Raw genomic sequence first — 27,019 nt, 5'->3', positions numbered from 1 at the left:
AATGAAATATTGGATATTATGATACTCACATGCATGAAGGCACACACACGCACACACTCAACAGACATACAAGCACACACGCTCAGAGAGAGTTTGAGTTGGTTATGGTGAAATGCTTTTAATAACCTGCATTCTTCAGCAATGGGAGGATACATATATGCTCAATACTTAGGAAATTATAGATTAAGGAAATAATTATATATATATGTATACATATGTATATATATGAATGTGAATATGTATATATACATATATATATATATACACACACACATAATGAATACACACACACATATATATATATACCCATACCTCCAATGTGTGTGTGTGTGCATGCATCACATCTGAAAAGAAAGGTTCAGTCTGGATCACTAAAAGTAACAACTGATGCTGCAGGAGCTGCAGTAACTTAGAAGGAGTGTGGGGTAATAAGGTCTGCAGCCACACCTGGTCCCCAAGGGAGTGACAAGGTCAAAACTAGTCTCTTCACTGCCACATAGAGTCTACTTACGAAATTGGAGTCTATTCACCTCAAATTTTCCATATAAAGAAAAAGTATGAATGTAGCAAAAATATTTTTAGTTCTTAAAATTAGAGGACAGGCAGCCCTTTGTCCCAGGACACACACGCGGGAAATTGACACTGAGATGCTCACAGATGCCACCGGCCAGTGGGAGGAACACTTGGTTGACACCTGAAAACCCACAGGGCCGGCATCACCCACTGCCCAAGTCACACAGCAGGAATGACACGAGAGCCACTAACGGACAGGGGAAAGGCCGGCTCCCCCTCTGCTGTCTGAGTCCTCAATAGAGCCCTTGCTGCCCAAGATCCACGGCCACCTCTCCACCCAGGTGGAGGAGCTGGTGCTCAGGTGCCACACCCTCCATGGTCATTGCCCAGCCTCCAGTGTCCATGGCACACCAGGGAAGGAGTAGCTTCAACAACCAGGTGGGAGTCAGGGTTCTGGCTGCCCAAAGGCTGGAGGACCACGGTCAGGTGTCCGGGGTGCAGAGGTGGGCTCTTGTCTTCACGCTCCTTGCTGCTGTGACAGGACACCATTTCAAGATCCCCAAACTTGTGGTCACTGCACATGCTTGTCAAGTACAAAACAGGTGATGTGTGTCCAGCCCTTAAAAGAAAACAAAAAGTAAGAGGAAAATATGCACCATTATTAAGTATTAGTTTAAAATGTGTTTTTAAAAGTATATGTCAATGAAAGTTCTAGAAGGTGAGGCTCTGGCAGACCCAGGTCCTTTTCTGCAGTCATCCAACCCTAAGAATGAGGGAGGATCTCTCTCAGCAGGTTTTGTCTGTTCCAAAGGGCATCAACCCCTGCAACCTTGGAGTGTGGCAGCACCCAGCCTGTGAGGAAGGTGGGGGTGCCTGACAATCCCTCTGGATGTGGAGAGGCGTGTCTGCTCCACACCCACCCAGGGAGCACACCACCAGCCCCCCGAACCTGGGGGACACCAGATCAACCCCTACAAGCAGTGGTGTGATTCCCGACCAGCCACTCTATCGCGTTCAATGCCCACTCGGGACACCCAGCCCATCAGAGGTGACACAGGACTCACACCCCCGACTACTGGAGGCCAAATCATCTCTAGCACATTGTGTGTTCACACCCAAGGGGGTCCCTTCCTACACATGCCCTCTGGAGCCCACTGACACAGAGGTGGTGAGAGGGGGACTGTCACGTCACAGAAAGCCACCATACTGCAGGCTCCTACCATGTCCTTGTCATTGGTTGAGGTGTCATAGTGCACAGGATGGTTGGCGTGGACCTGCTTCAGTCTCTCAAGCAGGGTCTCTTCCAAGGTCTCTCTATCCTTGAGCTCGATGAACTGGAAGGCCATCTTGCTCCTGATGCTGATGAGGATGGGGCTGGGCAGCAGACTGGTGTCCTCCATCTTCTCCATGCTCACTACCTGATGCAAAAGACGGCACATGAAGGGGAGGTGCTGGAGAACGGAACTGACTAATTACGCTCTGTACATGTTCCAATATGGAACAATGAATCCCACTGTTATGTATAATTGCAAGGCACTAATAAAAAGATTTGAATCACAGTAAGTACTGCAAAAAAGAAGGAAGGCAGGCCTCCACGAAATGCTCACAAGTTAATCTAACATGGAATAATGGCAACAAGGACCTGATATAAAGGTTGAAAAGTGTGCAAGGGAGCATCAATCACAATCACCAAAAGGTAGAAGTAACCCAAGCTTCCATGCACAGATGAATGGATAAGGGAACTGTGGTTTAGGCTACCATGGAATATTACTCAGACTTCCAAAGGAAGGGAATTCTAACAGATAAGAGGTGGATCAACATTAAGGACATTGTGTAGTGGAAGAAACAAGTCACAAAATGACAATGCTGTAGGATTCCACTTACAAATTGGTTACAAGGTAAATTTGATGCTATGCATAATTCAAAATCAATTTTTAGGTATGTAGGTCATCATGTTGATTTCTTGCTCCACTGATAATAATGCTTGCAAAATGAAGACATCTATTGCAGAAGGAGGGGATGGAGTTGGGAAATCATATGAGGAAAAACACTGAGTTTCTAAGCAATCAGGCTCAGGACCTATGCTACGAGAAACGAGACCCCAGAGGTCTTGATGTGTAACAGCTGTGGTACCCCCTCAGCAGAGATGCCTGAGATCAAGGACAAGCTGCTTGCATTCAGAAGCAAACTCAGGTTGCCCACACTCCCGTTTCCAATGAGAGAATCACAGAGTTATAGGAGGGACCTGATCCTAACACAAGGAGGCATTTTTAAATCTTTCACAAGTTCCACGAGAGTATAAATGCCAATTTGCCCCTATTTTCTAAAGGTGAAGCTTTTTATAGTTTGTCTTTTTCTTTGTCTTTTTTTTGGCAACAAAAGGGGAGGATCCCTTCCTAAAGAGCTGTAGGAAAAGCTTGAATTGCGAGGCATGTACTTTGAATGACAGCTTTATCAACAGTGTGGGGCTTAGGGTATGTTGTTCTTACCATCACTTCTAGGCAACCTTAGGTTGCCATAGCAACAAGAGAAAAAAGGAAGGCTGAAGGGGTAATGGCATAATTCAGCCCACACTTCCCTCCTGGAGCCTGGCCATCAGATGGCCCAAGTTGCTCTGGTTGGGATATAGTTGGAGTGTGTCCCCCGAAAGTTCTTGTGTTGAAAGCTTGATCCCCAATGGGGCAGCATTAAAGGGTGGTGGAACCTTAAGAGGTGAGGTCTAGTAGGGGATGGATGGGTCACTGGAAGAATAGCCCTCAGTAGGGATTATGGGACCTGGTTCGTTCCCACAACAAGGATTGTTACAAAGAATGGTCCTTCCCCATTCTCTGGCTTCCTGTCTTCACACATGATGTTTCCATCTACTCATGCTCCTGCCATGGGGGCACTGTCCACCACAACACCCTCACTGGTGCTCACCCAACACCATGTTCTTGAGCCTCAGGACTGGGAGTTAATTAAGCCTTTTCTTCCTTTTTTTTGGTTAATAAGTAAACCTGGCATCATGGATTTTGTTGTAGTAGCAGAAAATGGACTCAACCACATGGGTTAAAAGATGAAATGGTGTATCAAAGTGTGCACGGCAGGTCAAGCAGAGGGGAGAGGCAGTGTGTACCTCTCTGAGGAGAAGGACAACATTGTAGCAGCCATCTTCTATGCTGGCAAAGCAGGTGGAGCTGTCAGAGGAAAACATGCGTCTTGCGGTGTGGAACCGACTGAAGGGCGTCCAGAGGAGCAGTCCACCACAGTGTGCAGCTTCTGTTTCTTGGTAGCCTGAAAAAGATTCGAAACAGCTCCTTCTGTGCTTGAGTTTCAAGTTCCCTGGTGAGAGGTGGGGAGAGGTCAAGATACGGAAAGGTCAAGAGACACCAGATTGAAAAGAAAACACTTCCCAACTCGCTGGCACAACGTGATAGTTTAGTGACTGAAATTAAAAAAAAGTCATGTCCCTCCAGAGTCTGTGAGCTCCACAGTCCATCCAGACATTCAGTTGCCCTTCCGAGCAAGTGCAAGGAGCAAAGTCCGCTGTCCCCACCAGCAAGACATTCATAAACTCATGAACTCAAATAAGTATTCCATTCTGGTTTGAATAACTGAGAAGTACTCCAAAAATGGCAGCAAAGGCCACGAGTGGAGAAGTTACATGACAAGCGAGGTGAACATCGGTGAGACGTGGGGAAGGTGGAGCCCTCGCACGCTGCTCGTGGAAGGCCAAATGACGCTGTCACGTAGGCAAACAGCCAGAAGCCCTCAAATGTTGAAACCGGACCTAGTGTTTACCCAGATATTCCCTCCCAGGTGAATGCGCCCAACAGACTTGAGAACTGACGTCCACTAACTGGCACACAAACACAGCAACAGATTCATAGTCGAAGGTGGAAACTACCCCATGTCCACCAGTTGATCAATGGACACAGCAAATGTGGCACATGCCCTCAAGCAGGGTAGATAGTACTCAGCCATCAACAGAAAGTGTGCATGGACAGAGCTGGAAACCTCAGGCTGAGTGAAAGAAGCCAGACACAAAGACCACAAGGTGCCAGGTTCATTTACATGAAATGTCCACACAGGAGGCTGACAGACAGAAATAAGGAGTGGCTGCTCATTAATGTGAGGCTTCTTGGAGGGTAATAAAAGGTTCCGTGGCTGTAGTGATGATTGTGTGGTCCTGTGAATATTGTAAAACCTCAACTACCCATTGAAAGTCTTAACTGTTCAGATGTGAATAACCGAAAAGGAGCCTGACTTTTCTCCAGAGGAGCACCAGGGAGCCAGGGGAAGGCAAGTGCACTGTGCAAGTTCACACACTGAATCACACACAATTTCCTACGTTTGTATAGGAATATACGCCTGGTGTAGCTCCACATCTTGTACAACCACAAGAAGGGAAGCTGTACTCCATGGATGTAGGACATGTCAAAGTACACATGACGGTCAAGTATATCTACAAAGAACAAAGAAAAAGAAGTTCACATACTGCAAGAATGGAAGGTGAGGTCCCTCAGGGGTACCACAAGGTCCCTGAGAGTCAACAATGCCCAACGCACTTACATTTAACTCTAAAAATGTTGCTGTCATAGCGATGAGAGTAGAATGGTGGAAACCAGAGGCCAGAGAGGTTGGCTCAGGGGCTCTGAGCCAGTGAGAGAAGGAGCAGGAAGTTCCGGGGTGCTGCCGCAGAGCAAGTGACTACAGGTGCCAATCCCACACAGAATGCTTCAGACTACTAGATGAAAGGATTTAGGGACCAGGAAACAAAAACAATGATCAGAGCCCCAAGAGTATCTTTTGTAAGGAAGAGATAAGCGCCATCCATCTTCCAAAGAACTATCACACATCAGAGGTGACCCAACACCACATGGAGTTGAATTCGGGAAAAAAGAAAAAAGGAAACCTACAAAGTGCATTTCTTTTTCTATTTTTTTTTTTTTGTGTGTGTGCCTTTTGTGGCAACACATGACCAGTTTGAACTGAAGGACGGGAAGTCATTCTGAATACATGAAAACCCCAAACATGTTGCTGTTCAAGGACCACTACTGAGAAAGATGCACCTCCACCAGACAGTCAGAAGAAAGTGCATGTGTTAAGGAGGAAGAGATCTGCTGTTTTCAAAATGACTTTCTTTTTATTAGCACTGAACACTAGACCTCATGGCTTTGAATGAATTCACTACAGGTTGAGTTGGACTTATTCAAAATGCTTGGGACCAGAAGAGTTAAAATTTTCAGAGTTTTTCAGATTTTACAAGATCTATGTAAACTTTAGCAGTTGAGCATCCCTAATTCAAAAAATCTAAATAAAAACTGCTCCAAAATTCGGTTACAAAACAAGAGTTTCAGATGCTGTAGTACTAAACTGCCTCATGAACAAAGGCATTATAGCTATGGTTTACTCATCTCCTTGGATATTTTAAAGAAACATCAATCGAAAAAAAAATACAGGAATGTTAAAACAGATAAACAATTTTAAAGTAAAAGACTAAGGCTGTTTTTAAGATTAAACATAGGATTATATGATTTGGCTATTCCATTTCTGGGTAAAAATACTCGATAGAATCGAAAGCAGGTGTCAGAGAAATTAGTGTGCCCAGTTCACGACAGCATTGTTCACAATAGCCAGAAGGTGAAAGCAAAATAAGCGTGCATGGACAGACGAGTGGATAAACACAGTGAGGTATGTACATACGATGGATTATGATTCAGCCCTGAAAAGGGAAGGACATTCTGACACATGCTGTGACAGAGATGAACCTTGAGGACATTATATTAAGTGAAATAAGCCCAAGGCAAAACATTGAGTCTTGTCTACTTACGTGAGGGATCCAGCTGATTCCACAGAGACAGCAGAATGGCGGTTGTCAGGCAAGGTTGAATAGGGTGATAGTGTCTAGTAGATAGACTTTCAGCTTAATCAAGTCAGAAGAGTTCTAGAATGGGCAGTGAGGATGGTCATGTATCAGTGTGAACGTACTTAATGCCACTGAACTGCATGCCTGAAAATGGTGAGGTCTGTGTTATATGAATTTCACAGTTAAAAAAAAAAAAAAACTCTGTTTAATGACTAGTAGTATTTGATCAGTCCTGATTCTGTAAGTATGTCAAAAATTGAATCCAGAACAGTACTCTGTGGTCTCTCATAGGATCTTTCATAACGGTTTACCTTGACATCAGAGCTGTGGTTAGTTACCCAGTTATGATCTGCAAACCTAAATCAAAGTCCAGCTCAAACACCGTGTTTGAACTTCAGATGATAAAGCTTAATTCCTTAGTGACATTGCAAGTAACTAGCCTGACAGTCTCCGTGACTTGTGTCGCCATGGGCCAAATAATACAAAATACTGACTTACGCTATTGATGACAAAGGTATCGAAATCAGTTCGGTTGCCCTGAAAACATTTTCTACCATGTGATTTAAGATGAAAAGATGAGAACTTGGTGTAGCTCGGTGGTAGAGCCCTGGTCTCACATGCATAAGGACCTGGGTTCAACCTCAGCACCACCAGAAAACCAAAAAAAAAAAAAAGGTTTCTATACAAATACCATGCCATTTTATGAAAGAAACTTGTGCATTCATGGGGTTTGCTATACACACAGGCCCTCGAACCAATGCCCAGGGACACAGCGAAGACCTCACAACCAAAAGGTGCTAAGCAAAGCACATGAAAAGGTCAAGCAGCTGAGGGACACCATGGGACTGAAGCTCTACCTCTTGGTGATCTGGCTTGGCTCCTGCACATCTGGCTCCAGACCTCATTATCCAGCAGCCTCCGCAGCATCACATCTACCAGCTGCTCCATGATCTTCAAGACCGCATCCAGGATCAGAAACATGGAGGAGTCACGCTCCTTATTCTGTGTGGTGATCCGGATGGTGTCTGCCACAAAGACGTTGGCTGTCCTTTCCAATTTCTGGATATCAACCCAAGGGATTACAAGTTGAACTGAAAGAGAAAAGATGCAAATTCAGATCCCCCATAAAGTGGGAGCCAAACTTCAAGCATCAGCAAATAACAATCCAAAGTTCTATTTGTTTCTTTTAAGCTAAAATGCAAAAGTCTCAAAGCCTGTGCAGGGGAAGAGTACACAACTGCCTGACAGCTGCTGGTGAAACCCAACTCATGGGCCAAGGGTTTTCTTAAAGATTGAAGTGTCATCTCCCAGGTTGCTGGCTACTGCATACTTTCAAGGACCAACATTTTGCAATCCAACAGCATACATCTTCAAGAATATTTCAACACTCATGCAAAAGTTTGTCAATCACACAAATCTACTTTCAAAAACAGCACTCACTCATCAAGGTAAACGAAAAAAGAGTGTGCAAGAGCGTTATTCATTTCTCGTTCATAGAAGTGGGCTGAGCATCGAGTCTGTGTCACATGACTCTTATTATGCTTAGAAGACACTACAAGCAGATTCTATGAAATGCTAAGGTAATACAGTACAGTCAGGCAGAGCATATGTGCACCTCCCAGCTACCTGCAAGCCTGAGGCAGGTGGGTATCTTGATCCCAGGGTTTTAGGTCCCATCACTGCCAGAAAGAAAGCCAGGTGCTGTGGCACAAGCCTTTTAGTGCCAGTGACCCAGGAGGCTGGAGATCCCTCCTTGCTAGGGAGGTAACTTAGCTAGTCCTTGTCTCAAAAAGCAAGGTTGGGGTGGGGGCGGGCTCAAAAGTTAAGAGCTCTGGCTTCAAGCCTCAGTAATACTGCTACTAATAAAGATAATATAAAATAGTGCAGGTTATACATTTTTAAACAAACAAGCTAGTCCCAGATTTTTTTGGGGGTGTGTACCAGGGATTAAAGTCAGGGGCACTTGGCTACTGAGGCTCATCCCCAGCCCAATTTTGTAATTTATTTAGAGACAGGTCTCACTGAGTTGCTTAGTGCCTCGCCTTTGCTGAAGCTGTCTTTCAACTTGCTATCCTTCTGTCTCAGCCTCCTGAGATGCTGGAATTACAGGCGTGTGCCACAATACGCTTCTGAGAATTACTGTGGATACAGTAATAGGCAGTAGGCTAATGCAGAGGAAAAGGGGAGAAGATAAAGTTATATCTGTTAGCCGATTCATCATACAGATAACAAGTGGAAAAACATGATAGAATAGTAGCAATAATTAATTTTTTCCAAATACCATCATCCTAACACAATTAGGTTTAGTAACAATCCTTAGTGTCCAAAATTAAATCATTTCCTTTTCACCTCAGAGAATGAATGTCATATTGTAACATTTCCTTCCACTTACTTAGCCATAGCATTTTCGATGCCTTTAGAATTGTAAACAGCCTCATTTCTATGTCAGGCCTGGGACTACTCTTTTCCAGCTATTCCAGCTCTTCTGCCCACACTAGTTTCATCTACACTGCCTACTTGAGTTCATTAAGTGACTGCTCTGTGAAAAGCCCTGCACTTAAGCAGCACAAATAGGAAAAACTAACATACAAGCAAATAAGCAACACCAACTTGGCGGAACCCAGCCCAGAAACAGACATGGCGAACATTATAAGGGGACAAGGAAGGCGTGGTGGACGTGACCAATCTGAACTGGGTTTTGAAGGACAAACAGGAGTTTCTAAAGAGGCTAAGGACAGAAGGAAAAGCACAGTGTTCATTTGGAAAAGCATTTCAGAAAGAAGGATGGCCAAGGTTAGGCTGGGGCCATTCCAAGCAAGGTGAGGAGAGGACTGGGCACACAGGGCGGGGTGCTGAGGTATCAGAAGGGAGTCTGGTGAGACTGAAAGAAGAAAACAGCATGTGCAGGAGGATGGCCACAGCAGACATTCAGGAGGAGGCCTCCCTCTGACTACTTGGAGAATAAATGAAGAAAACCACACATACGTGTGCATCTCCTGTGCCACCCAGCACGGGCTCTTGAAATGGCTTCTGAAAGTGCTTTAAATGGCAATGGCTTTTGAAACCTTGAACACACAACTGACACCTGTGGCCTTGCCTTTTCCTGTGGGAATGCCAGTACTGAGGACAGTGCCCACTGCTGGTGCGATGTCATAAATTCTTTCTGGATTTGAAGTGGACCCAGGTAAAGCGTTCTGCAAATACAACAGTCATGATATTCAAGGACGGGTGTTCAGGGGCTCGGGAGATAGCTCAGTTGGTAGAGTGCTTGCCTTGTAAGTACAAGGCCCTGGGTTTGATCCCCAGGACCCAAAAAAAAAAAAAAAGAAAGAAAGAAAAAATGACGGGTGTTTTAAAAGATGTCCTTCTGCATTAAGAAGCAGAAGTACATGCTACTCCTTTAGAAGTAGTCACCCATCAGATATGATACTGTATCTTCAACATGATCTATGGTAGTAAAAGGTTTTAGAAAGCTATTTAAATAAGTTACACAGATATGCTCCTTAAGGTAGCAGAAAAATGAATTGTCTCCAAAAAACAAGCAAAAAAAAAATCAAGCTCCTTCATTGTAGCATGTATACTTCAACTTAATTATCTACACAAATCATTTGAAAACAAATCCAGTATCACCTACTGTCATCTCAACCTCCCACTTAAATCTTTTGCTGTGGGATTTAACCTTTAATGGCTTCTCTAGGGAGCCATGATAATCAACCCCAGGGCCAACTTTATCTTGAAGGACCAAATACTGGAGATGCTGGCACTGGCCTCACATGACTTCCTTGCCCAGGGGAAGGGGTAGAAGCAGAGGTGGTTGATGCTGATGTACAGCCACCCTTGGTGGGGCACCCGGCCCTTACAGCAGCAGGAAGAGCAGTAGGTGACCACCTTCTCTGCCTCGAGGAGGACGAACCTGGCCTCCAACGTCACCACCGCTTCTCAGAACTTCTTGGGCTCCCCTCCCTGCTCAGCCAGCCTGCTGCTGCTCTCTTAAGCAATCAGACCCTGACGCACAAGAAACAGGGCCTTCATCCAGGGAGCTGGGCAAAGGGAAGGAAGAGAGCACAAGGGATAGGAAGCAGGAAGAACAGATGCACCCAGGCACTTGAGGAATCTCTGTTGCTTCCACGACAACCACTCCTGTCCACTACCCTGAAAAGCCACAGCCAGAGAGGGAAAAAAAAAGGCAGAGATCGATTAACCATCACAAGGTTGTAAAACACAAAGAAAAGTCTCTCAGTCACTTACTGACCATGAAGCTGTGGCTGAATCAGCTGACTTCTAAGGTTTTGAGAATTTTAATTCACAATTATTTCCTAAATCCTCCCTACACTCATGCTACAGTTTAGATCTTCAATGCCTCCCCAAAGTCCACGTGTTAAAGGCCTGATTCACAGCTAGTGTATTGGGAGGTGATGGAACTGCACAAGGTGGGGTCTGGCAGGAGGTCCTTGGATGACTAGGGGTGTGCCCTTGAAGAGGACAGTGGGACCCCAGCCCCTTCCTCTCTGCTCCCTGGCTCGCCATGAGTTGAACACTTTTCCTCTGCCATAAGCCGCTGCCTTGATGTGCTGTCCCATCACAGGCTCACAAGCAAGGGGGCCGATCAGTCACGGACTGGAACCTCCAGAACTGGGAGCCAAACCAACCTTCCCTAAGTCAGTCATCTCAGGTATTTGTGACAGTGATGAAAAGCGAACCAACACAAGAGATACGAAACCCAGTGACTGGCTCTGGTGTGGGAACTCACATCAGCCCCGAAGAACTACGCAACTAGGACCTAAGAGTCTCTTTAAAACATGAACAAATGTCTTCATTAGGTTCAAAAAGGTCAGTACAAAGCCAACTGCAGGATCTGGAGAAGACTAATGCCGTGCACCACCATCGTCCACTCTGTACTTGTTGAAGGTGGAAGGGAGGACCCTGGTCAAGCTTCCAGAGGCTGGAAGTACTCCTAAATCCCTGGGGAGTGCCGGAAACAGCAGAGGGCACAATCTGACACTGCAACTCTTTTGCCAAACACCAACAACAAGAAGAGACCTCTGTGATCTGCACTGGTGACAGAAGAGTCTAGAATAAAAGGTGTGGTCCATTTCTCAAGGGTGACAGTCTGTCGTTACCTGTTCTGTTGTTTTTCTTAACATTTTCATTTGTTTTATATGACTGTCTTATGAGAGCCTATGTTTCCTAAGATGAGGCTGTTTTCTCAGGGGTGTTACCAAATCCTCACTGTATAAGTCCTTTTAGAAATGAAACCTGGGCACTCACGTTAAAATAATCTAATCCTAATTACTATAAAATAAACCTCAGTGCTGGTGAACTGTACTGTTTTGACATTATTTATTTATCATATTTATTAGAGCCGACTGGCATGGCAGAGAACAGGATTCAGTGGCTCTAAGCAGACATGATGGTAGCCATAGGGCCTCCCAACTGTCATGGCTGCATGTCTGGTCCCAGGAAGAGCTGAAGCAGAGGGATTTTTCAAGTTTTATGGAGCAGTCAAGGGAAAGGTTTCCAAGTTGATAAGGTCCAACTCACACACCCTGTGGATCTGGGCCGAGGAGTGGGGAGAACAAATGCCATGATGTGCTCTCGCTCCCCAGCACTGCCTCCTCAGCTTTCCTTTCTTCCTTCCTTTCTTTTTTTAGGGCATACTAGCTTTGAAATGTCATGGATCAAATCTGTCACCCCCAAATATGCCACTTCAGCATAAGGATAACTGAGCCAAAGATAACTGAGAAACAAAAAAGATGGGGTACCAGAAAGGCTGTCTGCCCTGATCCATCTGCCTCGAGTCAGGAGGGACTCTCCATCTGCACAGGTGTGTCCCCCTCGGTCCTGGGAAGACACCTATGACCTCTTGAACTCGGCAGCATGAGGGGCTCACACAGCCTCATGGAGATAGCCCTCCACTGCCATTAGTTTCCCCCATATTTACCTCCTGGACCCTGCGCCACCCCAGAAGATGGACCCCTTTTCCTGTCACTTCAGTCCTCAACTGGTTGCTTTCCCTCAAGGTGCTGTGCAAGGTCGATTGTAACCACCCTACCAGTTACATGGCTGAGTTTCTGCCACGTGTATACACTCTGTGTGCATTCAAATCAACTCTTTCTCTCTTGCTCATCTGCTGTATAGCGATGTCATTTTCAGGGCCTCAACTACAGAACCTAGGGAGAGGACATTTTTCCTTCTCCTACAGAAGGGTTTCAGGAAGCAGCATAGCAGAAATCAATTTCCTCCCTCTCAAGCAAGGGAAATACCTCCAGAAAAGAACCACTACAATTCACGTTAGGCCAAGAGAGGCAGGTCAAGTGTTGCTGATGCTCAGTCCCATCTGACACAGGACACTGAGGCTCAGTCCATCGGCAAGGATGAGGGGTGTCCCGAGAGCTGTGTGTATCTTTTACCATAGCCCAGGTCAGTTGTGACCCCACAGGTAAGGGGTCATGCCCTGGCTGCCAAGCACTGGATGGCCTCGGTCACTCCTGCTCTTCACTCATCCTGCTCACATCCCCGAGTCCCCAAACAGAAAAGAGTGCTTCTCTTTCTTCCTCTAAAACCAAAAATTCACTTTGACACCCGATAGGAAAAGCTGGAACTCTTCAGGTTTGTTTTCAAAAAAACAAAATCCATGATCTGGGAGATTCATGTTTCTATTAGTGCATTCTACTTATAAACAGTAGTGGGGTTCACTCTGACATCATCATACAGGCATGGAATAGAATGAGCTCCATTTCCCTCCCCTGGGCTTCCTACTTTAGTGGGCTCTCTACTACGTATTTGGTCTTTAATTAGTGCTTTATAGGTATGCATCGAAGATGGAATTCACTGTCGTATATTTATGTATGTATACAGCACTATTTTGACAATTTCTTTCCACACTGGGGATCCTTTAAATAGAGGAAATGAACTGAGGGGGAGGAAGGAGGAACAGGAAGAGGGAGGAAAGATGGATTGCTTTGGGGAGGTTTTATCCCAAGGGAAGAAAACTGCACTGCAGGTTTATGCGTTCTAATGTGTAAGGAGAGTTCACTGAAGAACGAGGAAACATGTCCCTCCCCAACAGAATCTTAAAGCACCAGTCACCATCGTGTCCTTGCAAGGACACCAGTTATGTAACAATGTAACTGGCAGGAGGTATGGACAAATACCTCCCAAGATTCCTCTCCTGCCTTCTCACACCTTAACTGGCTGTAACTCCATTTAATTAACATCTGCAGAACAAACATCCACTATTAGTGGGACCAGAGCACTAGGTCTAACGTGGTGACAAATGTTACAGCTAAAGAGAAAATGAGTCACAAATAACTAATTTGAGGAAGACAATAATATGTTGCTCCGCAAAAACAGAAATCTTAACATTATGGTATCCCACGAGAAAAAAAAAGGATGATTATATCTGTAAAAGATAATAGGAATTAGGCCTGAGGATGAAGCACCACCCCTTTTTATCCCTAAATTTCAGGTATATCTTTATGTGCCACAAAGATTGACAGGTAATAAATTGAACTAATTTCCCTTTGCACATTAATCCAAAAAGTGTAATTGGACTGGTGAAGACTGTGGGTATGTGGCAGAGTTCAAAATGTCATGAAGGGTTACCCGAGATGGGGAGAAAGGTCGAGATCAAAGGGCCTACCTTCACCTTCCACTTGACAAAGCTGGCCATGTTGTCTTTATTATCAAACACAGACAGAGTATGGAGGAGATTCTGTCCCAGCGAGTTCCAGTGCTGGTCGATATCCTCTAATGTGGGACCTGGATCAGAATAGAGAGAGAGAGAGTGAAAAACAAGAGTCATCGTTTTGCCAACATTAAGTCTCTGTGTTAATGTTCCGCAAATGTCCCGTGCCAGGGTTCTCATACCCCGAGCCACAGATTGTCACTGAAAGCTGGCACTCTCCACTGGTGCCACGGTCTCTCCTGCCACTGCATTGGGACTTACAAACTTCAGTCCCATGGCCACTTAGGCCAGCTCACCAAGCAGGAAAGCCTTGGAACTGTCCTGTGAACACTCTGCACACCTTGATCATGTGCAGAGCACCTACCACTCAGGTGTCAGAAGCCTTTGCAATGGTACAGCTGTTCCACCATGGAACATAGACCAAGTAGCAGACGATTCTCAACAGTCTCACTTAGTGTCTCCCGGGAGAAGAGAGGCCCATGGAGAAGTACCAAAGTCACGTTCACAGGGGAAGAACCTCCTGGGAAGGTCCTCACAAGGATATTGTCGCTGCAACAGACACTGGTCAACCAACAAGCAACAGCTAGGAATTTCACAAGTTTATAAATGGACAATTCATACCATTTACAGCAATATCTCTAAAAATTATAAGATCAGGTATACATTAAAAAACAAAATAGCATGAAGTCAACTACGGTAAGTTAATTCCTTTCAAAGGCAACTAAGAAACTTCACCATATTTTTGGAGCATTGAGCAACACCATTAACCAAAGGCACGATCATTTCAGTCATATCTTTCTTTACAAGGAGGTTTCCAGTCATCACTATTGCATGATGGCTACCCAGCATAGGAGAGCACATGCTCAGCTCCCAGTACAGGGTCCTGTACATAGCAGATGTGCAGTGAAGTGCTCAGTAAAGCAAGCACAATCCTAAACAAGAAAAGGCATGTGAGGACCAGGCAGTGTGGCTCAGCTGGTATTCCAAATGGAACATGGGACATATTCTAAACTCAGAGAGTTAAAAGATACCAGACAGGAGCTGGGGAGATAGCTCAGTTGGTAAAGTGCTTGCCTTGCAAGTACAAGGCCCTGGGTTCGATCCCCAGCACCACAAAAAAAAAAAAAAAAAAAAAAAAAAAAAAGATACCAGACAATAGTACACAATAACTGAGCCACTGTAAGGCACAAAGGCCACTAGAGTCATAATATCCAAATGCCAGATGTGTGTTTTCAAAACTGAACTTCCTTTCCCACTCTATCCCACCTGCAACCTTCCTCTCCTACACTACAGATTCATGTGAATATTGTGTAACACAGGTTGATCAACCCAATCTGGAAATCCAATTTCTGAAATGTTCCAAAGTCTGCAACTTTGCAGTTCCAACATCATGTCAGAGGTGGAAAACCCCATACCTGATTTCTGGTTCAAAGGACACAAACTACTTCATGTACAGGACTGAAAATACTATATAAAAGTACCTTCCAGCTATGGGCACAAGGTACATATGAAACAAATGACTTTCATGCTTCAGTTGGGCACCATGGTACTATGTACATGCAAATATTCCATCATCCTAGAAAATCCAAAACTCTTCTGGTCCCCAGGATTTTGAATAAGGGATATGCAACCTGTATCTCACAGGGAAAGGGCCAGAAGGCTCACTTTGAACTTGCAGATTAAGGTCTGTAAGAAAGAAGAACATCTGTATTAGGACTGCTCTTCTGAGTGGGCACTTGGGATGGAATTAAAAGAAGTACCCAGAAGTACCTCGAAAGGAAAAAGAAAAGCTCAAGACAACAGAACTTGGTTCCTTTGTGATCTCCCAATGCTGAGGCACAGGATGGCCTAAGGTGACATCTTTGGGTCATCACCAAAGCCAGTCTGTCAGGACTGGGAGGCTGTCCCTGTCTCTCTCCACCCATGTCTCTATTCCCAGGTAATCAAGAGGACATGACCAGAGACCTTCTCACCTCCCATCTTGCTCTTTAAGAATCCAGAAGCCTAAGCGGCAACCCACTTGAAACTTAGAAGGAGCTACCGCTGGGGTGAGTGGTGAGGATCTTCAACTACTAGGTAAGCTTTCTTCAAACTATTGTAGATCGCTCCTCAATATTTGTAAGGGATGGGTTTTCGAACCCTTCAAAGATATCAGAATCCAAGGATGGTCAGGCTCCTAAGATAAAATGGTATGTAATATTGAAGTATGACCTGGGCCCATCCACCCATACACTTCCAGTTATCTCTGGATTACCCATTAACCTCATAAAATGTAAATGATACATAAACAGCTGTTATACTATCTTATGTGGGGAATAATGACAAGAACAGGAAACTACATGTTGAGTACAGAAGCAATTTTTTTCTGAATACTTTTGATACACAGTTGATTGACTCTGCACAAGCTGAACCCCAGATACCCAGGCTAAAGACACATACCACCTCCCACTATGCAGACATGCTCCTGCACACCACGTCACAATCACATCTCCTCTGCTTCAACATCCTGCACACCAGCCCATGAACTCCAGCTCCTGACCCTCCCACAAAAATAGAGCTCCTTCCCTTTTCCCTCTTTTCCTGTTTCTCTCACTTGCCTCCAGTCCATGCCACAGATCCTGCTAGCAAAGGGAAAACCCTGCACTTAGGCTGCTACAAGCAAATTCAAAACTACTGTGAAGATCAGAAATCCAAACTCAGCTCTGTAAAGGCATGAGTGTTATTATCTCTACAAAAGTCTGGCAAGTTTCTGAGAGCCTTTCAACCTTCACCATGTTCCATGGAGGACTCTTCTCCTGGCTGTGCCTCTAAGTTCTCTTTTGGGAATCAGAAAAGTCCACCTAAGCCTTCAATCTACAGCAACAGGAATCAAATGACTACATAAGAAAATCCACTCTTGGAATGATTCTAAGCAGATAACTCAAACTCCTGCAGTTCCTGCCAATGTTATTTCTGCATCCTGGAAAACAGGAAGAGACAACAAGGTGTTTAGTGCTCCGGGTCATGGTGAAGAATACAGCGAGTGTTTCAACAACACAGCAATACCACTGAGAGCTATGTCTCACAAGGGAACTTATAAGTCCTGCCATGGCCTGGACTTCTCAAAAGCAGAACAGGACCATGACTAACCAAGACCACCAGGCACACAGAACCAGGAGCAAAGCCTCCTTGCCCTCCCATGGCCCCAGAGAATTTGTCACGGCTTAGGGTCAATACAACAGGTTTGGGTCCTCTCATCACTCCTACTCCTCTCCACCTTCTTCCCCCAGTCCCAAACTGAGTGGGGATTACCTCCTGGTATTTGGCCCTCCTGCTTCCATGTACAGTGTCCTGAACTCTACTCACGGGACAACCATTATATATGATTCTAAAACACAAGCAGACGTACAATGGAGTCTCATCCAGTCTTAACAAGGAAGGAAATTCTGACATATACAGCAACATGGATGAAACTTGAAGACTGTGCCAAGTGAACCAAGTCAATCACAGGATAAGGCAGTATGAGTCCGCCATATAAGGTTCCTCGCCAAATGCAGAGAGAGGAAGTGCAATGGCAGGTGCCAGGAGAGAGAGGAGTAGAGACTTTAATGGGTGCAGAGATTCATTTTGAGAACTTGAGGAGTGTTCTGGATATGGATGGTGGTGATGCCCATATTTCATTGTGAAAGTACTTTATGCAACTAAAAATAAAATAATTAGGATGGTAAATTTTGTATTATACCATTGAGAAGAAAAATTTGTGTTGAAAGCAAAAAACACAACCTCTATCTTGAAGTTGTCTGACTGCTCAATGTTCATGAGCAGGCCCGTGCCCTGCCTTTCCACAAAGGACCTAAGAAATCTTAATTGTGACTACACATGCTCCTCAACTGACAACCAGGATGCATCCTAATAAACTCATCGCGAGATTGAGAGTGCTATCAAAAACACCCATATTTAATACCAAATCCACCAAGTATCACAGCTTAGCCTCCTGGGCAGGGATCCTTTGTCAATGCTCAGCACAAAACGAAGTATGAAGGTGAGTCAACAACATGCAAGACGCCTAAGTAATGCCTGCACAAGTATCTCAGTCAACAGCACAATCGCCACACCAGAACATACCCATGCCTCCCATCCTCACTCTCCACAAGAGAACCCTGAAAAGAAAAATTCACTACTCAGGACCTTCTGAGGGCAGGACAATGGTAGAAAACAAGCCACTGGCAAACCTGACCTGTGTCGGCCCAAGGAAAACTTCCTCAGCACCGGGAAGCCCAGTGATGCAGTCTCTTGGGACGGACATGCAACATGGGGCGGAGACTGCCTAAGTTGGACACAGCCCTTGCACTTTGCCCCCGGCTATTACCACACATGCATATACCTGGGAAAACCCTGTTAATCAGACACCAAGACCATAAAGAAACAGCCACTACATACCCAACAACATGTTAGTGTCCTGAAACACACCCCTCAGAAGCCTGGCTCACTCACGCTCACAACTCAGTGTGCTTCCAATCACTAAGAAAGAGACAGACATGTGGAGGAGAGCACAGAGCTCCTGAAAGCAGGTGAGGCTCCCTGGGCGTTACTTGCAGGCTCACCAACAAGCAGATGCTCCGCATGCTCAGACCTCAGGGTCTGGAACATTCCAACAGGAACAAGACTCACCAGTGGCTATGGCCCAGTGAAGGTTGCATCCATCCAGGAACTCTCCACATGCTATGGGAGAGTACACCTGTGAGTCGAGAACTTGAAGCAGAACTCGAAAGGGAGCGACCTCAGTCTTGAAATCCAGCACTGCCTCCAGAGCACCCACAAGGCCAGCTACAAGGCAAAAGAGAAGCAAACATACCTGTGAGCTCAGGGACATGCAGACCCGCAGCCAGTGTGCAGCTGCCACTCCCACATGCGCAGACAGCATGGTCACTTGTGAGAGCCCAGGTGCAGCTCTGACACCCCGCACAGTCAGAGCTCCAAGGGGCCCAGAGCTCTACCTTCCTCACACCCATTTCCCCAGCATCTGCTGTTGGAGTCAGACTGCCCAATTGGAACCACAGCTCTACCACTTTCAAGCTGTGTGGCCTTAGGAAAGTTACCTGATTTCTCTGTGCCCTGGTCTCTTTGGAAGATAAAGCAACCACGATATGCCTCCAAGGGTAATTATGGAAATTAAGTCATCATTCAAAGTATCTAGACTATTGCCAGGCCCTTCAAGCACCAGGTAAGTGTTGCCTGTTAGGATCCTCATCATATCCACATCTCACATGGAAGAATAATCCCTTTCTACTCCAGAAAGGTACCCTGAGAAATATGACAACACATCCAAGACCCCGCAGGACAGAAGGCACAGGTAGCAGGTGAAGGACTGGCATTCTGCTGTGATGAATGGCATCCTGAATCAATGGCAGGTGAACAAACCCACTCCCTCCTCCCAGGAGGAGCTCAAGCCTACACCTTCCTTTGCCCATGCTCCTTCACTACTAGGCCCAAGAGGGCCCTGAGTGGCCTGAGGAGTTTATTTTGGTTTAAGACCCCAATGTTAAAGGAAGTTGAATCATTAAGGAGTATGTCACTGACCTGCCACCCCATCACCCCAGAGTGTGCAGCATGTTTCACACCAGCAGGGACGTGTGCCGACACAACAGTACACCCCACAATTCAGAAAGTTAACGCTGGGACATTCCTACCCTCTGCTCCTCAGATCCCACCAGTTTCCAAGTGCCTCACAAAACCGTCCTAAGGGGACAAAAACACACGACTCGCAAATGCATGGGATGTATCCACTTGTTCCTCCCGCCTTGGCAGCAGGGCACACTCTGTCACTGGATGGCCCTCATGATAACAGGCTGGCTGGGGCCTGCAGCTCTCTGCAACTATCCCACGTCAGAAAGGAGTAGGGCACACCCCCAGGAAAAGATCCAAATTCAAAACTACATATATGGGGCTTCTGGCTGGGGCTCAGTGACACAGAACCTGCCTGGCATGTGGGAGGCACTGGGTTCGAGCCTCAACACCCTATAAAAGTGAACAAATAAAATAAAGGTCTATTAACATCCAAAAAAATAAAAAAAAAATGCTTGTATGGTTTCTACTGAACACAGGTTGCTTTTGCACCACTGTAGAAACAAAGGCACTAATGCAGCCCACAGGAGTTGAGAACTGCTTGTCTTGTGACTCTACCAAACTGGACCTGTTCAGAATCACCCACTACTGCCTTGAGACGTCACATCTCCGAACACACCTTTGACTTTCGTGAGCTTGACAGCTTCAAAGATTACTGGCCAGTTCTTCAGCAGCAAATCCCAGTTTTGGCTTGCCTGAAGCTGATTAGATTCAGGTTAAAGTCTCTGGCCAGCCTCACAGAAGGAATGCTATGCATCACATCCTCTCAGGTGCACACAATTTCAACTTGTTCCACTCCTGGTGATGTTCACTTGGTCTCTTAAGTTAGTGGCTGCTTGGGCTCTGCACCATGAACTTATTCCTTTTTCCCTCGTAACTCACAAGCCTCCTACAGACAAATAATGAAGTTATGCAAATTTCCCATTCCTCAAACTTTCAATTTATTCACGTTTATCGGTATGGTCTCATCTTTCCTGCTTTTCTTCAAAGAGTAAGAATTCATCACTATTATTTACTCAGATGATTTAATTGTCCCAGGTTTGGTAGGTAGGAATCCCTTCAAGCTGTGTTCTGTGTCCTTTGGACATGTACTCATGGTTTTTCATAGTCTCTGCCATAATAAAATATTCCAACATCGTCTTGTACTTTCCCTGTACCAGCCCTGAAATGGGACATTTTTCCCAGAAATTCTCTTTCATGAGGATTGCTACACAAAAGCCACCTGGCTTCCAGTGGCTTGGGAGGCTGAGGCAGGAGGATTGTGAGTTCAACAACTGCCTCAGCAACTTAGTGAGGCCCTATGCAACTTAGCACAACAGTGCCTCAAAATAAAAAAAAAAATAAAAAGGCTGGGGATGTGGATCAGTGGGTATGTGGCCCTAGGTTCCATCCCTGCTATAAAATAAAAATAAAAAGCTGGTATCTGGAAGCTCATTGGTAACGGGGTCTGTGTGTATACATATGATTCATGTATTTGCACACAGGCATACACATCTCTAATGCAATGTGTATATGTATACATAATCTACATACAGAAAAACTGAGTTCACACAGATGCCTCCTGCCACCCACTCCCCGTGTTCATTCTTACTTCTTTCCTTGTTCACAGCTCTCTTCTACGATAGAGAAGTCCAGCCTCCACCACCCTTGATATGTTTACTTGCACATCAACCCTCTATTGCTGCCAACCTCCACACCCAAGACACACCCTGATCACCCTCTGAAACCTCTTCCTAGATGACCGGCACCTACACCTCCCTCACCTGCCCTACGGGATGACTTTCCCCAGCAGAAGGAAGGACATGTGTGTTTTTATACCAATTATTCTTTGGCTAGTACCCTGACCCTTTAAGGGTTTGTTATTTGGTGTCAGATAATGGAGCTTGGGACAGGAAGGCTGTCCTGTCTGCTAGATGGAGAGCTGACACTTAATACAGAACCCACAAGCAGCTTAGCAGAGCTCAGTGGAAGAAAACAGCAGGCTGGGGTAAGGGCACTTAAGGCTGTGTTTTCAAAAGACCGGTGAAACGCCATGTTTGTCTAGCAAAGATAAAAAATCCTGGTGGAGACACCGAGGAAGACTAGAAAGGAGCCCATCCCAGGAGGCGCTTCTCAGACATCTCTGACAGAACCCATGCAGACTTTGTAACAGCAGCCTGGGGGACTCTAGGTGACATGGAAAGAAGAAAACAGGGAGGTTGTGCAGCACCCGGACAGCCACAGAGGTGTGCCGAGTTTTGATGCAGAGTGGGGATTTCTCTCACATGCTTCTGAAAAGGTCAGGATGTCTGTGTCAACCCGGACCCTTCAACTGGTGGGCAGTTGGGCAGGGCAGCAATCAAAAAGCTACAAGGGGACTTCCAGCTTCAATTCCAGCATGCAAAGAGCTTGGGAAGCACCCTTCCCATAAATACAAGTAGAGGCCAAGCAGACTGCAAATCACAGGCTTTTCTTGGTCTCATTAGAGAACTGAGGTCACGGGTCAAAACATAACCCCCAAGCTAAAGCTGCACAGGTAATCTGAGGGACACAGCTGGGACCTGCTCCCCTAGTACTGAGGTCATGAACTGCAGGACACTTGAGTCATGAGTCTCATTGCATGGGTGCCTGACTGAAAGAGAATAAGAAAGCTGGTGCTGCGATCTTAAGAAACCCCAAGGCAGCACAGGTGTTCTCACCAGAACCCCACCAGTACCTACTGAAAGACCCCAGGGACACCTGCCCAGTTCTCTGGACAAGGGAAGAATAAGGCCATGAGGCATCCTGAGGGCCTCACCCCAGCTGGGAAAAGGCCTTCTCTGGCTCCTATGTCCCCTCTGGCTTTCCTGTCCCCACAGGGGTGGGAGGAAGTGGCTAGAAAACACTTGGGAAGGTCACAGGCCGGGGTCACATGTCCACTGATGACTGAGACTACTTGATGTTTCGAGGACCCTCCCCCTTGCCAACAGCAAAAGCTCCAGGATAAATGAGAGCACATGACAGATCAAAGAGCAGGGAGACTGGGAAGTTCTTAACCCAGGAATAGAGAAGAGACACAACCAGGGACATGGAGGAATGTGAGGCCTCTGGTAACCTTCAGCTACAGGAAACTGCAAAGAGCCAAGTATCAGCAGAGTAGCAAAACACACACAGAAGATGATTTCCTCACTTGTTATTATTTATAGAATATGTATAAATTTATTATGTATAAATTATAAGTTGTTTATATACCCTAATAAGTTTTCTCTCTCTATATATATAGAAAAACATGCCAGTAGACAAGAAAATACACATGATTAAAAGATAAAGCATGCATCAGAATGAAACACAGATAAGACAGATCTTGGTACTTTGAGAGAACTTTTAAAATAAGTGTGATTTATAGGGGAAGGGCTCTAAAGAAAAGGTATAGAGTATGGAAGACTAGGTCATGAAAGAAGACAGATGGAAACTCTAAGAAATGAAAAACAAAACAAATAGAAATAAACAAAAATGAAGACTGCCCTTCATGGCTCATCAGTAGATGGGACGGTCAAGAAAACAATCAGTGAAGTTGAAGACAGATCAGCAGAAACCTCCAAACCCACTGAAAAGCCAAGAGAGAGACAGAGACATAGGAAGTACACAATATCTGAATGCTGGGGATAATTCCCAAAGATACAAGGATCCCAAACTGGAAAAACAGGAGAAGAGGAAAGCAATCATGTGAAGCAATAATGACCAAGAATTTTCCAAAATTAATGACACACTCCAGATCACAGTTGCAGGAAGTACAGAAAACACCACGCAGAAAATTATAAAAAAAAAGGAAAAATATTTACAAATCTACACTGAGGTATATCATATTCAAATTGCAGAAACAAAAAGAAAATCTTTAAAGAAGAGGGGGTGTGAAGCAGACAGCTTAGGAAGAACATGATAATTATAGCAGACTTCTCCAAGAATGTGATCAAGGGAGTTGACATAAGGTATTGAAAGAAACGAATCACAAACCAATAAATCTAAATGAAGTGAGGATTTTTTTGGGGGTGAGATACCTGGTATTGAATCTAGGGGTACTCTACCACTGAACCACATCCCCATTTGTTTTATTGTTTGTTTAGAGACAGGGATTCAACAAATTGCTGAGGCTGACCTCAAAGATGTGATCCTCCTGCCTCCTTCTACCAAATTGGTAGGACTACCAGCAAGGACCACCATGCCAGGCTGTGTCCAGTGAAATTATCCTTCAAATTTGAAAAAAAAGACTTTCTTGAAAAAAAACAGGAAGTCCATTTCCAGCAGACCTCACCATCAAATTCGTCAGAGAAAGAAAACACATAGATCAGTAGCTCTGAGCAAAGTAAAGAGAAGAAGTGTGTCTCAGGAAATGAATGAGGGTAGATTCAAATTTCTTATTTTTCCTATCCCTAAGTAATCTAAAAGAAATGTTTGAAAGGTTAACAAGAAACTTACTGAGTGATTACACTATGTAAATAAGTGAAATGGATGCCAATGTCAGAAAAGATGAGACAGGATCTGGGAATACTAGTATATCTGCATCTCGGCCAAGCATGGTGGTGCACACCTACAATCCCAGTGGCTCAGGAGGCTGAGGCAGGAGGATCACAACTTTAAGGCCAGCCTCAGCAACTCTGAGACCTTGTCTGAAAATAAAGTTACAAATGGACTGGGGATATGGCACAGTGCTTAAGCGTCCCTGGGTTCAATCCCAACTACACGAAAAAAAAAAAAAATCTACATTTCATGTGAAACAGCATAATATTTGAAGGTAGACACAGACTAATCTGGAAATTACATTCCAAACCAGAAATATATACTACAAATTCTTTTCAACCTACTGTTGGCAAGCTAACAGATAAATGGCATCACCAAGCATTCAACTGCGAAAGAAGTCAGGAAAGGAGGTTCAAAAGAAAAAGAACAGAACAAGGAATAGAAAACAGTTACCAACCTGGTAGAGATTCATCTAATAATGCCAACAATCACTTTACATGGGAATGGCCTAAATACACCAACCAAAAACACCCAGGAATTTTCAGAATGGATTTAAGGAAAAAAAAAAAAAAAGGAAGAAAAGAAAACCAAGGCCCACAAGAAACCCATGTCACAGTCACACAAAGTAAAAGGAAAGGGGTGGGGCTAGGGATGTAGCTCAGTGGCAGAGTGTTTGCCTAGTATGCCCAACTCCCTAACTTCAATTGTTCACACCACAAAAATTTCCACCAGCAAACAGGATCCACCAACATATAAAAGAAATTATACCTCATGCCCAAGTGGGACTTGCTCCAAGCAGCATTCGAAAATTCATCAATATAGAAGTGGGGGGGGGGGAGAATCACAAACTTATTCCAATTGATACACAAAGCATTTGATAAAAATGGAACACCCGCCCATTCATGATTAAAGGAAAAAAACATAGCAAACAAGGAATCAAGAACTTGTCTAACTTGATAATATCATTTACCTTCTCGCCACAAAACCCTACAGTTAACATCATACTTATGGAGAAACTCAACACTTTCCTGATAACCAGGAACAAGGTAAAGACAACTTCTCCTATCACTTCTATTCAACATCACACTGAAAGATCCAGCTAATATGCTAAGACAAAAAGAAGAGAAGGTATACAGAGAGAGAAGGAAATAAAACTTTGTTCAAAGATGACATGATTTTCTTTAGAAAAATAAAGGGAAGAATCATGAAAAACTTAAGGAACTAAGAAGTATAGCAGAGCTGCAGTGCTGAATGCTCTGACATGACCGCTACTTTCCAACACTCCAGCAAAGGCCGGCTGTAACTTGGGGGGGAGGGTAGACACCACTGACAAGCCAGAGAACTGCAGAAGAAAGGAAACAAACCCAAGGAAAGGCCATCCTGACCCTGTGGCTCCCAAGAAATCCACACCTCCGACTCAGCCCCAGGCTGGGAGCTGAGGCCGGCCACCCCCCACCCCCCACCCAGCTCCTTACAGCTGAGGCCACCGCCCCCCTCGCGGTGCCCGCCGCGCCGCCCTAGGATGAAGGAGCCGCTTTTCCACTGGTTCACCCAGAGCTTCAGGGCGTCCTTCAGCAGCACCTCCATGGGCTTGTTTCCCTTTCTTCTGGTGCCCCGCTTCACGTAGCCTTGGCCAAGGCCGCATGTAGCCCAACTCGCTCAGGAGGAGGCGGCGGCAGCGGCTGCTTGCAAAACGCAGACCCGCGGGTGCCCAGCGCTCGCACTTCCGCAAGCGCAGCAGGAGGAGCGCTCCCTGCGAACGCTGCGCAGCGGGCAACGCCCGTCAGGCGCACCCCGCCCAGGCAGCGCCGGAGCAACCCCCAACCCCACTCAGCCCCGCGGACTGCAGCGGCGCCTCCCGGATTTCCGGGTCCCAACCCCGGCCTGGAAATGGCGGGTGCTGCAGGGAGCGAGACCCCAGGCCCGGCCCACCTCCGCCACTCCCTTACGGGTGAGATGACCGATCCCCTCGCAGTGCCCGCCCCACCGCTTGGCAAGAAGTACCCGCTGCTACTCTGGGCCACCCAGAGCTTCAGGGTTCTTACCAGCACCTCCTCGGGCTTCAGCCACATCCAGGGCTATCCGGCTGCACTGTGGGGAGCCGCTTCACATCGCCCGGCCACCAGCAGCACCAGGCCCAGTTCCCTCAGCAGGAGAAGGTGGCAGCGGTAGCAAGGGAACCGCATACTCGCAGGTGCCCAGCGCTGGCAGATCCGGGAGCGCAGTGGGAGGAGCTCGCCCCGCGCGCCCCACGGTCGCCACGCGCCGCCCCGCCCCTACCCGCCCAGCCTCGCTGAGGCCGGGCCGAGGCCGCCCCCACCCCGCTGACTCCCGCTGCGCCTTGGGAGGGCGGGTTTCTGCATCCCAGCGGCCTGACTCATGGTTCCCAAATGGAGGAAGGAGGTCCCATCCCGCTGCCAGGTCCTCTCCCTCCCGTGCCCGCACAGATCGCGGGGAGCGCCTGGGCAGCGGTGTGGCTCCAACCCCCGGGTGCCGGTTCCTGGGAAAGAGCTCAGGGTGGCGGGAGCCGCCCTGACACGCCTCATTCCAAGAGGTGGAGGAAGGACCTGGGGAAGAGACCTCTTGCTCTCCAAGCTGTAGGTTGACCAGCCCAGAGCCCTTTATCTCAGGAAGGACAGAATGCACTAATGCAAACCAGTAAAGCAAGTGTGTTTGGGTTTTAAAGAACATTTTGGAGATCTCCCAAAAATAGCATGAAAATAAAAACAGTTATGTTCGGACTTGTTAGCACACTTTCTTAAAGATTTATTTTAATTCACACATCATAATTTTCCATATTTATGGGGCACTGAATGATATTCCACTACATTTATATGATGGGTAATGAGCCTCTCAGGACAACTGGCATATCCATCACCTCAAACATCATT

General features: G+C 45.9%; 1 pseudogene; it reads right to left on the bottom strand.

Moving 5' to 3' along the window:
* Nucleotides 1-302: 302 nt before the first annotated feature.
* On the bottom strand, nt 303-26,338 carry LOC124973775 (TBC1 domain family member 8-like; annotated as a pseudogene).
* Nucleotides 26,339-27,019: the final 681 nt, after the last annotated feature.

The sequence above is a fragment of the Sciurus carolinensis genome, unplaced genomic scaffold, assembly GCF_902686445.1.
Source record: "Sciurus carolinensis unplaced genomic scaffold, mSciCar1.2, whole genome shotgun sequence".
NCBI lineage: Eukaryota > Metazoa > Chordata > Mammalia > Rodentia > Sciuridae > Sciurus > Sciurus carolinensis.
Note: the sequence above shows the minus strand (reverse complement) of the source record. Positions and strands in the feature narration are given on the sequence as shown.